The sequence below is a fragment of the Xenopus laevis genome, chromosome 3L (genome assembly GCF_017654675.1).
Source record: "Xenopus laevis strain J_2021 chromosome 3L, Xenopus_laevis_v10.1, whole genome shotgun sequence".
In the NCBI taxonomy this organism is placed as follows: Eukaryota; Metazoa; Chordata; class Amphibia; order Anura; family Pipidae; genus Xenopus; species Xenopus laevis.
The window spans coordinates 137,366,710-137,380,317 of record NC_054375.1 but is presented as its reverse complement, the minus strand read 5'-3'; positions in this window follow the sequence as shown (position 1 = coordinate 137,380,317).

The following is a 13,608-nucleotide window of genomic DNA, read 5'->3' as shown; positions in this document are numbered from 1 at the left end:
CTGCTAGGCAAAGGTTGCTTCACCCTGTATTCTTATTCCTTTATTTTACCTTTTCTTTTTGTTGTTACATCTGGGAATATGTCATGGGTTGGCATATGTATTAAACAATAGTAATGTTTCTAACAACCTTTTAAATGCAGAGAAACACTCACTTAGGGGGTTATTTATCAAAGTCCGAATTTATCTCAATATTTTCTGAAAAAAACTCAGACCAAATCCACACATGGGATTATTACACTTTCCCAAAAATTTTGTTTGCGGGAAAAAAAATCTGAAAATTTTCATGTTTTTTTTAAAAATTTTTACCTGAAAACCCAGCGCACATCAAAAAATCATTGGGACTTCTCCCATTGACTAATATGCAACCTCAACAGGTCTGAGATGCCAGATTTTCTGATTCTGACTTTTCCATCCTCGGGGTTTAATAAATTCTGAAAAATTCGTGATTTTTTAAAAGTCAGATTTTATATTAAAAAAATCACAAATTTTTCGTGATTTTTGCATTCGAAGTTTAGTAAATAACCCCCTTTAGATTATGCCAAACTGTGCAATATCTGTGTATTTACTACAACTTTATAATCACAGACCCCATTGCTTTTGATGGAGAATCCCTTTTCTCGGGTGTAAGGAAAATTCACCTCCAAACTGAACTAAGCAGATATGGTTATAAAAAAAAAGCACCTTAATTTATATCACATATTCTGATTACAAATAAATACAATAAATTACCCCCCCCTCAACTATCCAATATTTCATTTATTACATATGGGGCTGATTTACCAACATTTGGATTTTATTTTATTTTCACACCATATTTTTCCTCTTAAAATGTTTTCATTTTTCTAAATTCTAAATGAGGTTTATGAATTGTAAAAAACCACAAAACTTCTCCAAGTAAAAGCAGTCGAGGTCCAACAGAAGTCAATGGGAGCTGAGCTGATCCTATTGGACATTTTTTGCAGCCATTCAGACTTTGAGGTTTTTAGATTTTTTTATCGCTAGTAATTGTCTGAAAAACTCACATTTTTAGTGGTTTTAGAGATATTTTTATTTTTTCACATCATACTTTTTATATTCGGATCTTTTAATTATTTTCATGGCATTTGTCGTTTTAGAGAAAGAGAATTTAAATGTGGTTTCAGAAAGCCCTAATGCCACTAAAATTCAACCTATAAAATTGGGCCTCCCTGGGCCAGATTCAATTTGTGAAGAAAAGCTTATCTCCTAATTCATTTCCAGATTTTCACATAGAGCCAGAGGCAATTCAATGAAAAAACTCATGCAAACTCTACTGAAGTATATGGGAAAAACTGTAACTGAATTTAGGAGAAAAGTTTTCTCTCCTCATATGGAATCTTGCCCACATTATAAACCATTAAATGTAATTTTATTAAAAATTTGAATCTGCCCTAATATTTCCAAAATTATCTGCGTACCACTTCCACCATGTGTATTTTTAAGGATACAAGTAGAAAGGTCACGCTGAGGAGCTCAGTAATTTCTACCCTGCTCGACTGGCTCTGGTCAGCTGTAAGTCAAGTGAAAGCAAGAACAGATTGAAAGAAATCCCATCAGCAATAGTGGAAACCATTCCCAGAATAACAAAGGTTGTTAGTGCAGCAACTGTAGGACCAACTTCACGTGAATAATGCTGGTAGCAGAAAGATGGCCTTTTGTAATTTGGAGCTTTCTGGATAAGAGGCATTGTAATTAGTACAATGCTAATTACAATGCATTGCCTGACAACTTGACTGAAGCGAAACATGTCCGATTCGCCCATCACTAATAATGACAATTGTGCAGTTGCTTAGAATAAGCCACTCTATAACATACTAAAAGTTAACTTGAAGGTGAACCACCCTTTAAAGGAATTGTTCAGTATAAAAATAAAAACTGGGTAAATAGAAATATGGGTAAATAGCCTATGCAAAGTAAAAAATGGCTTTTATTGTAGAAATTCAGTCACTCCAGCCTTTATAAATGTCATTTGTAAAGGCTGAGTGTCCAGAGTGACTGGATGTCTAACATAATAGCCAAAACACTACTTCCTGCCCCCCAGACCATATTGGTAACAGAGTGGTACACTGCCATATTTATACTGACCATCCTCATCCCTTTGGTGGAGGTAACACTAAGAACTGGTAAGACTAGCACCCATAACATACTGTTCACAAATCGAATCTAACAAAGCACGTCCATAATGATAGGAACATAGATCTTTGTGTTTAACCACTGTAATAATAAGTGTTGCCACCTTTACCGGTTGGTAGGGGGGTTAGTGACAAATGGGGTTGCTCTGTGACTTAAATAGGGGTGAAGCAATGGTGTAAGGAGGTGGAGTGATGATCAAAGTGTCAGAACTTTGATGTAATGGATGGCTTGAGGATGGATTATGGTCAGATCAGGGAAGAGAAAAGATAAGATTGGGGTGGATCTGGGACTTAAATAGGGATACACCGAATCCAGGATTCGGTTCGGGATTCGGCCTTTTTCAACAGGATTCGGATTCGACTGAATCCTTCTGCCTGGCCGAACCGAATCTTAATTTGCATATGCAAATTAGGGCGGCGAGGGAAAGTGCGTGACTTTTGTCACAAAACAAGGAAGTAAAAAGAGTCCCCTTCCCACCCCTTATTTGTATATGCAAATTAGGATTCGGATTCGGTTCGGTATTCGGCCGAATCTTTGACAAAGGATTCGGGGGTTCGGCCTAATCCAAAATAGTGGATTCAGTGCATCCCTAGACTTAAATGGGCAAGTCAAGGGCTTACATTAAAGTACTAAGGGTATTAGAGTAGTGATGGGTGAATCGAACCCATTTCGTTTCACCTAAAATTTGCGAATTGGCAAAAATTTGCCAAAATGGGTGTCAAATTTTTTTGACACGCAACATTTTTTTTCCCATTAGAGTCTATAGGCTTCATTTTCGCCGTGAAACTTGGCAAAATTTCACTCATCACTATATTAGAGTAGTGACATTGGCAGTAAACTTTTAATACTGACTATGTTGGTAAAATACTAGCCAGGTTGCAGTTATCATTGATGGAATGTATATCATTTACACACTTCCAATAGCAAAAAAGGAGACAATTTAGCACAGCATGTCAAATTTCTAATAACTGTTTGTCCCCAAAATGGATTTATTCCCAGGACCATGAATGGTAAGCATGAATATAATACATGGCTACCACTCTGAGAGTACACTCCTAATATTGTGTGTGGTCCACCTCAGAGTACTGGAGCTACTGGTCCTCGTTCAGTGAAATCCTCAACTCATGCATCCATATGCAGCTGCCAAAAACAAAACGAGAACACTAACAGAAAGCTGAAATCAATTAGTTTTGAAAAAAAATACAGGAAAAGAAGAGATACAATACGCCTCACAAATATCCAACTTGTGTCATGCTGGAGAGAGCACTTTCTGAAGGGACTTTTCATGCACAGGCATCCCCTGATGATATTTATACACTGTATTTAATAATTATTAACTTCCCTGATGCAATAGCATTGTCTTTAAAGCTTATTAATAATAAAAATAATAATAAATTATAATGATATACTATATGGGGCCGATTCACTAACTTCGAGTGAAGGATTCGAAGTAAAAAAACTTCGAATTTCAAAGTGTTTTTTGGGCTACTTTGACCATCGAATGGGCTACTACGACCTTCGACTACTACTTCGAATCGAAGGATTCGAACTTAAAATCTTTCGACTATTCGACCATTTGATAGTCGAAGTACTGTCTCTTTAAGAAAAACTTCGACCCCCTAGTTCGCCATCTAAAAGCTACCGAACCCAATGTTAGCCTATGGGGAAGGGGAAGTTTTTTTGATCTAAGGATATTCCTTCGATCGTTGGATTAAAATCCTTCGAAACGTTCGATTCGAAGGATTTTATCGTTCGATTGAAGGAATAATCCTTTGATCGTTCGATCGCACTATTTGCGCTAAAATCCTTCAACTTCGATATTCAAAGTTGAAGGATTTTAATTCCCAGTCGAATATCGAGGGTTAATTAACCCTCGATATTGGACCCTTTGTGAAATTAATTTGCCCATCACTAATACCTTGCGTTCTTATACATTTCTCACAGATTATTTTACAAATTAAAAGTAAAAACAGAGCAAACAGAAAAACATTTAAAATGTCTATAAAGATTCTCGTTTATCTAGGTCATGAATGATATACAGTATGTAATAGAATTAAGTCTAAGGCAACTGGACATATAGGGGGTATTTACTACAATTTAATCCTATTATTGAATGAAAACCAGAGCAGATCACAATGTCAAGAAACATCTTCAGGGATATCTGCCATTGATTTCTACATGACCTCGGCAGGTATTAGTTGGAGTATTTTCGAATTCGGATTTTTAGCAGCTTTGGAGTATAATAAAACTCGAACTAATTAGGGTTGCCAAAATTTCAGGGGGGTATTTACAAAAATTCAAACTTTTCTCACTGTAACAAAAAAAATTCCCAAATCCCCTTAATATAACAATAATTGCTATCAAAAAAAGTTGGTGTGAAAAAACGTTGCAACAAAATCGTGCATCAATTCGACTTTGAATTTGACTCGACTGCTTGCCGCAACAATGTCAACAAACGTCTTCAGGGACATCTGCCACTGACTTCTACATCATCTCAACAGGTTTTAGCTGGATTCAGCATTTTTGAAAGTTGGTGGAGTTTTTTTGTAAAGATTGAGTTTTCAAGATTTGAGCAAATTCAAGTTGGCAGTTTTTCGAGTTTTTTCAAATTAAAAAAACTACATTGAAATGTTGATAAATAGGCCTCCAAATGTTTTCACTTTACTTAGTTTGTTTGAGCTTTCAAAAACTTTCTTTTGCCAGAATGCTACAATTTCCTTCTCAAAAAGCATAAAACACATGCATGTCGGACCGTACATACACACACAATATTCAAAATAACATATGTTAAAAACGAAACCTGCAAAACTGTTGTACATTATTTTATTAAATTATTTATATAAAAAAAGATGAAATAAACATGTCTTTGGAGATGCAAAAAAGACAGGTGGTGAAGATATTTTTTTTAAACTATATTTTTATGAATTTTTAAACACAGGAAAAAAAGGAAAGAAAAATGAAAACAGGCAGTGACAGTATTTGACAGAGAGTACATTAGGCATCAGTTGTGCATCAATAAGTTAGCATGGTCATGTAATAACAAATTGTGTATTATAAGATACTGAGCAGGAGATGAAGGAGTGGGGGGTGTCAGCATCAGAGTGTGTGTTTTTCTTTGGGTTATATGGGACTTGTGATGGAGTTTTGCACTTTTGGTACTGTATTAACAATTACTGGGGCACTACCTTGTACCCATTATTGTGGTCCACATTTTTTCAAATGTGGTTTTTTAGTTGCCCATTGTATAAGTCCCACTTTTGCAAAGGGCAGTGAGGCATCATGTAATAAAGCCATTAGGTATTCCATGCTCCTTTGTTGATAAATTCTGACGTGGACGGTGCTGTGGGAGCTTTCCAGTGAGCAGCGATCACGCATCTGGTTCCCATTAGGATACTTTGAACAACCTTTTGGGTGCGTTTAGATTTTTAAGAAGAACTTATGGAAAGAAGAACAAAGGGTTTATATTCCCTGAGAACATGTTATCTTGTGGTTTATCATGTGAAAACTTATGGATGAGATTCAATTTGAGGAGAAATTTTTTTTTCTCCTAATTCAGTAATATTTTTCCCATAGACATTAAAGCTGTCAATGTAGAAATCAATGGAAGCTGCCCATTTTTTCTTGCAAAGGTCTGTCTTCTGTTCATGGTTTTATAGGTTTAAGGAAATCCAAACGTTTTTATTTGATGTTCACGAAAATATTGAGGTTTTTGGATTGCTCAGCAGCTATTTTTGTTTTTGCTTTTTATAATCACATATTTTAATAACCTTCATGTAATTCATAGTTTTAGAGAAAATAAGTTTAATTGTTCCAAAAGCTCTAATTTTTCCATAGGTGGTGTGATGCAGGCTGGACCCAGTGATGATTCGTGGACATGTCGTTTGACCAGGGTATCATCACTGGAATAAAAAAAAAAAAAATCAAGGAAACATTCACATGGCTTTGTAGAATTGCTCTGCACAGTCTCTGAGATTTAATTTTCTGAAAAAAAGAAGAGTTTCAAAGGCTGTACTTGTATCTAGAATCCAGAAGCAGAAGACAGATGGGGCAACTCAGGGAGTTTTGCTAGTGAAGCGATAACCAACTCAGTAGGCAGTGGAATAGCCCTCCCCTCATTCATTCAATGGCAGTAGCCTAGACCTTACCTGTAAATACACCCACAGTAGCGGTCTTTGGACTGCCCCGAAAAACCCCCTGGACCGGTGGGTTGACCCACGGGTCAGGTGGGTTCGGGCCGGCAACCATAAATAAACTTCCGATCGTGGGCCAGTTTGGGTTGATCGCTCCCATTCATTCTCCTATAAATGCATTGCTTGCTACAGCCAAGTTTATCATCTACAAGGACTCCAAGGTCCTTTTCCAGAATGGATTTGCCTAGTGCAGTCCCATTAAGGGTATAAGTGGATATTTTTACACCCCAGGTGCAGGACTTTACATTTATCAACATTGAGTCTCATTTGCCTCTTAGCTGCCCAGATTGTAGTAATGGGCGAATTTGGGGCATTTCCCTGAAAAATGTCTAAAAATGTTCAAAAAGGCGGCATTTTTGACGCCAGAGAATTTTCGCAATGTTTTTGCGAATTTATTCGCTGGCGGCGGCGAATCGTGGGAATTCGTCATGTATCTGGTTTAATAAGCTAAGCTTTTTGCAACTAGTTATACACCTGGTCAAATCTGTAATCCCTCATGCGTCTTCTAAAGTTATATTTAAGTTTTGAGGGTGGCAAACCATTGCAATTGATAATATTGCAAAACTTGTGTAAACATTTGGCTAATCCCTATTGTTGGCAACCCTATTACTGTATGTATAATTTTTGACACTAGGAGGACCCAATATTTTCATACCATTATTTCCCTCTTTATTGGTGATAGCGACACACTCCTAATTGATGGGATTATGCAAACACTTTTTGTGCTGTACTTTATTTATTTTTAAGTTTTTACCCCTTTTAATGCCTCTTTAATGCCCTTGCATTTCTTTTGTTGCAGCACTTTTTTGAGACTCGTTGTTCCCTGGGCATCACATTATCACTTTTTGAGTATTAAAAAGTCTTGAAGGTCACTAAAGCTGGAAAAGCAAAAGCTTTGATGAAAATGAAATTAACATTTCACTGAAATTAAGATAAATTTAAGAATATGCAAAGAAGAACAAAGGGTTGGGTGTGTCACTTAACAAATGCAAGACTCCAACCATAGAAGCTTCCAAGAATCATTCTCTACTTCTAGGGGAAGGGGGCAATTTGAAACATGCACAATAATGACCATAAAAAAACAATATGTATTTTGCAACTGGTTTTAAATGTCTCCATGTAAAGTAATTATTTCCTAAGAAAAGCTTCAGAGTTATCTTACTGCCAAAAACATTTTTTTTTAGTTGATTCTTTGTTGGCTTATTTCAGAAAGATCACAGCAGCAAACCTCTTACTATATCAACTCCAATGGTTAACAAGGAATGTAATATTAATAAGGGTTGCTGGAAGGAAATCTTCCACATATTGATTAAACAATATGAAATCGGAAAATTGGCTCTCGGTAAAAAATAAAGTTGCCAACAAATAATGATGATTTTCATTTTGATTTTGAAACATTCAAGGTGATACAACAGCACAGAAAATTCATGATGATACATGGTGATGTTTAGGGAGATATTGCCACCAGATATCTCTCACTTTCGAACTAACACTCAAAGGGCCAGAATCAATTCAGTGGGAGAACTCATGGACAAGATTCAATTTGAGATGCAATTCAGTTCAGAAAAACTCATGGTTTATCACATGAAAACTCTATTGAAGTCTACGGGAAAAACTGGAACTGAATTTGCAGAAAAGTTCTCGAATTGAAACTTGTCCCTGACTTTTCACATGATAAACCATGAGAAAACTTTTTAACTTTTTCTCACTGAATCGAATCTGGCCCAATGTGTTCATCTACTTTCAGAGCTCATGGGCGCCCTCTGGATCTTCGGTCTTCTTCGGGTCCTCTTCCCTTTGGCAATTCATAGCACTTTTGAAAATCTGGAAGACGTCGTCCATGAGCTCCGCTGCACTTACCCTGCACCGATATTTGAGCAATTTATTCTGGACATTATGTCGGGGCTGGGGAAGCAGGAAACTGGACTATCTAGGGGAGTAGGTAGGGGCTTTTCTTAAAAGGTTTTAAAGGAGAATTAAACCCTAAAAATGAATGTGGCTAGAAATGCCATATTTTATACACTGAACTCATTGCACCAGCCTAAAGTTTTAGCTTGTCAATAGCAGCAATGATCCAGGACTTCAAACTTGTCACAGGGGGTCACCATCTTGGAAATTGTCTGTGACACTCACATGCTCAGTGGGCTCTGAGCAGCTGTTGAGAAGCTAAGCTTAGGGGTCGTTGCAAATTATCCAGCAGAAAATGAGGTTGGTCTATAATATAAGCTGATGCTACAGGGCTGATTATTAAATTCTGATGCTAGCTACACTGGTTACTGTGCAGCCATGTAATAATTATCCATTTTAATTACTATTCTGCCTTATACTGTGACATTTCTATTCTATGTGTACTGTATATTGTGAGTGGGTCCCTAAGCTCAGTGTAGCAATCAAATAAAATATATGAGTTACACACTGCAAAGATCTGGATCCTTGGGGATGTGGGTAGTGAAATGCTGAAGAGTAGTGATGGCCAAATTTATTCCCCAGGCACGGATTTGCAGCGAATTTCCGTATTTCACGACCTGCAATTTTTTACTTGAAACTGCTGAAAAAATTAATCGCCGGAAAAAAATTTGCTGCAACAAAAAAGTAGCTTGTGTAAAAATTGTGGCACGTCAAAATAATTTTGTCACCCATTGACTAATGCATTTGGACAAAAAAGTTGCACATGTAAAAATGTTTACATTTTTTTGGTGTTTCGCAAATTTTTTCAGCATTACGTAAAATTTTCAGTGAAGCGGGACAGATTCACCCATCACTACTAAAGAGATGTTGATGATGTTTTGAACTTTTTTTGACATTATGTGGAATTTTGAAAAAAAAATCAAGAACTTTATCATTATCACACTCATGAAATGAGATAAGTTAACATCCCCGACTGCTTAGATTCTGGGGCCCAGTATTGGTTTAAATGTAGCATCCAAACGTAACATTTATTAATCATTGCAGTGAGTTGTGGCCCTGGTTATGTGCTTGCCTAGTTGCAGCAGCCAAACAGATTTAGTTTAAATCTAGTTTTACTGCCTTGGGTCTAAGACCTGTTAATACAGGGATAGGATCCGTTTTTCGGAAACCCGTTATCCAGAAAGCTCCAAATTACAGAATGGCCATCTCCCATAGACTCCATTTTATCCAAATAATCCAAATTATTAAAAATACTTTCCTTTTTTTCTGTAATAATAAAATAGTATCTTGTACTTGTTCCAAACTAAGATATAATTAATCCTTATTGGAAGCAAAGCCAGCCTCGTTTATTTAATGTTTACATTATTTTCTAGTAGACTTAAGAGGTTATTTACAAAACTCCAAATTGATATCATTATTGTATTAAAAAACCACAACCAAACTCCCATGCCCATTTGTTGATTAATTCAGAAACTTGAATTAATCAGATTGGGGAAAAACCCAATAGAATTGAGCAAAAACCCAAATCGTCCAATTTTTAAGTTTTTTTTCCTGATTTGCTAAATTTTTCGGGTTTTTGCACGAAAACCCCCAATTTTTTTGATTTTCGGGCTAAACCCAGCGCAAACCACGATATTGGTCAGATTGGTGCCTCTCACATTGACTTATACAGGACGTCAAGAGGTCTGACATGGCCGATTTTCGGATTTGATCTTTTTGCAGCAAAAAATTCGAGTTTTTTTTTTCCTTGAAAAATTTGAGTTTTTGCCCCAAAAAGCTTGACTAGATTAATTTGAGGTTTAGTAAATAACCGCTAAAGGTATGAAGATCAAAATTACAGAAATATGCAGGAAACCATAGGTCCCGAGCATTCTGGATAACAGGTCCCATACCTATATGCTTAAATTAAAGCCAAACTGCATAGTGAACCTCATTATTTTCTGCCATGGTTCTGAGGTCTGCCTATAATCTGAGCTGAATATTGTACATTATTATTATTGGCTTGCTACGTCCTATTCCGTGTTAACATGGAGTTGTTGAGGAAAAAGGGAAAACGATATCATACTCACAAACATTTTCCTTACCTGGTTAACTGGATGTCAGCAGATCTTAACATTCTTTCTCTGGTACTTTTCTAAAACCTTGCCACTAAGGTGAAGGGGTGGGGTTGTCTTTAAAAGATTTGGTATGGTCCTTCTGGTGCGAGCAGGAATGCTGGTAACATGGTGTTGTCCAGAAAATGAAGATCATGGTTGTCTTTTTTTGATCTAAGAGACACATGAAAATACAAACATACATATAAATACCAAGAGTATTGTACCCCTTCAATTATCTAACTTAGATAATATTGTCTCTTTAAGCCAATTTTAAACCAGGAAAAAACACCAGAGGAGGCCAAGTCTGATGACCACTAGACCCACAACTTACTGAAACCGGTTCGCACTTCTACCTCTGAGAGACACATCATGCCGGCCAGCAACATCAAGGGGCAGATTTATCAAGGGTCGAATTTCGAAGTAGAAAAAGCTTTGAAATTTGACCATCGAATTGGAATACTTCGACTTCGAATATCGAAGTCGACTTTTTTTACGGTCAAACTAAAATCGTTCGATCGACCGATAAAATCCTTAGAATCTAACGATTTGAAGGATTTCAGCGATCGATCGAACGATTTTACTTCGACTTCCAATAACTTAGAAAAATGCTCTAGAAGGTCCCCATAGGCTACCATAGCACTTCGGCAGGTTTAATTTGGCGAAGTATTGAAGTCTAAGTTTTTTTAAAGAGATAGTACTTTGATTATCGAATGGTCGAATATTCGAACGTTTTTACTTCGAGTCGAAGTCGTAGTATCCTATTCGATGGTCGAAGTATCCAAAAAATTACTTTGAATTCTGAATTTTTTTACTTCGAAAAATTCCCTCAAATTCACTTCGACCCTTGATAAATCTGCCCCCAAGTATTTGCATATACAACATTAGGGGGCAGATGCATCAAGGGTCGAATATTGAGGGTTAATTAACCCTCGAAATTCGACTTGGAATGAAAATCCTTCGATTTCCAATATCGAAGTCAAAGGATTTTGCACAAAAACTGCGATCGAACGATAGAAGGAATAATCCTTAGATCGAACGATTAAATCCTTCGAATCGTACGATTCAGGAATTTTAATCCAACTTTAATCCAACGATCGAAGGATTATCCTTCAACCAAAAAAATTTAGCCAAGCCTATGGGGACCTTCCCCATAGGCTAACATTGGGTTCGGTAGCTTTTAGGTGGCGAACTAGGGGGTCGAAGTTTTTTCTTAAAGAGACAGTACTTTGACTATCGAATGGTCGAATAGTCGAACAATTTTTAATTTGAATCCTTCATTTCGAAGTCGAAGTTGTAGTTGAAGGTCGAAGTAGCCCATTTGATGGTCGAAGTAGCCCAAAAAACACTTCAAAATTCGAATTTTTTTTACTTCGATCCCTTCACTCGAAGTTAATGAATTGGCCCCTAAATCAACTTTTCACCTACAGTATTTATTACTGATAACAATGTTAACCATGAAACAGCTGTACGTGATAAAATATAGGGATAATCATCCTAAAGGCCATTCTCTGTTTTTAAAGAGGAACTATGAAATGTTAATATTATATTATGTTTCTAAACAACTGTTGAATAAAAATCTGTTAATTATGATTTAAATAACGTTTTGAATGTTAAACTGTTCCTATGTGCAGTGCTGGACAGCCTCTGTAAAATGGAGACAAATGAACAGAATAATGTTGCACCATTTTCCCAGAAACCACCATAGTTTCATATTGTGTAACAATTTGCAAATTATTACAACTGGAGTAAACACATTTTTGATAGAAATATACATTTTTCAATAACTGAACTTTTTATTTGCAGAGTTACATAGTTACATAGTTAAATTGGGTTGAAAAAAGACAAAGTCCATCAAGTTCAACCCCTCCAAATGAAAACCCAGCATCCATACACACACCCCTCCCTACTTTTAATTAAAATTCTATATACCCATACCTATACTAACTATAGAGTTTAGTATCACAATAGCCTTTGATATTATGTCTGTCCAAAAAATCATCCAAGCCATTCTTATAGTCATTAACTGAATCAGTATCACAACATCACCCGGCAGTGTATTCCACAACCTCACTGTCCTGACTGTGAAGAACCCTCTACGTTGCTTCAAATGAAAGTTCTTTTCTTCTAGTCTAAAGGGGTGGCCTCTGGTACGGTGATCCACTTTATGGGTAAAAAGGTCCCCTGCCATTTGTCTATAATGTCCTCTAATGTACTTGTAAAGTGTAATCATGTCCCCTCGCAAGCGCCTCTTTTCCAGAGAAAACAACCCCAACCTTGACAGTCTACCCTCATAATTTAAGTCTTCCGTCCCTCTAACCAATTTAGTTGCACGTCTCTGCACTCTCTCCAGCTCATTTATATCCCTCTTAAGGACTGGAGTCCAAAACTGAACTGCATACTCCAGATGAGGCCTTACCAGGGACCTATAAAGAGGCATAATTATGTTTTCATCCCTTGAGTTAATGCCCTTTTTTATGCAAGACAGAACTTTATTTGCTTTAGTAGTCACAGAATGACACTGCCCAGAATTAGACAACGTGTTATCTACAAAGACCCCTAGATCCTTTTCATTTAAGGAAACTCCCAACACATTGGCAATTAGTGTATAACTTGCATTTATATTATTTTTGCCAAAGTGCATAACCTTGCATTTATCAACGTTGAACCTCATTTTCCAGTTTGCTGCCCAGTATTCCAGTTTAGACAGATCACTTTGCAAAGTGGCAGCATCCTGCATGGAACCTATAGTTCTGCACAATTTAGTATCATCTGCAAAAATAGAAACAGTACTTTCAATGGCCACCTCCAGGTCATTAATAAACAAGTTGAAAAGCAAGGGACCTAGTACAGAGCCCTGCGGTACTCCACTAACAACACTGGTCCAATTAGAAAATGTTCCATTTACCACCACTCTTTGTAGTCTATCTTTTAGCCAGTTCTCTATCCAGGTACAAATACTATGTTCCAGGCCAACATTCCTTAATTTAACCAGTAACCTTTTGTGTGGCACTGTATCAAATGCTTTAGCAAAGTCTAAGTAAATCACATCCACTGCCATCCCAGAATCGAGGTCTCTACTTACATTCTCGTAAAAAGTAATTAAGTTAGTCTGGCAAGATCTATTACGCATAAAACCATGCTGGCACAAACTCATAGTATTATGATTTGCTATGAAGTCCAGTATCTTATCCTTTATTAACCCTTCGAAAAGCTTTCCTAATACTGACGTCAGACTAACTGGCCTATAGTTTTGAGGCTGAGAA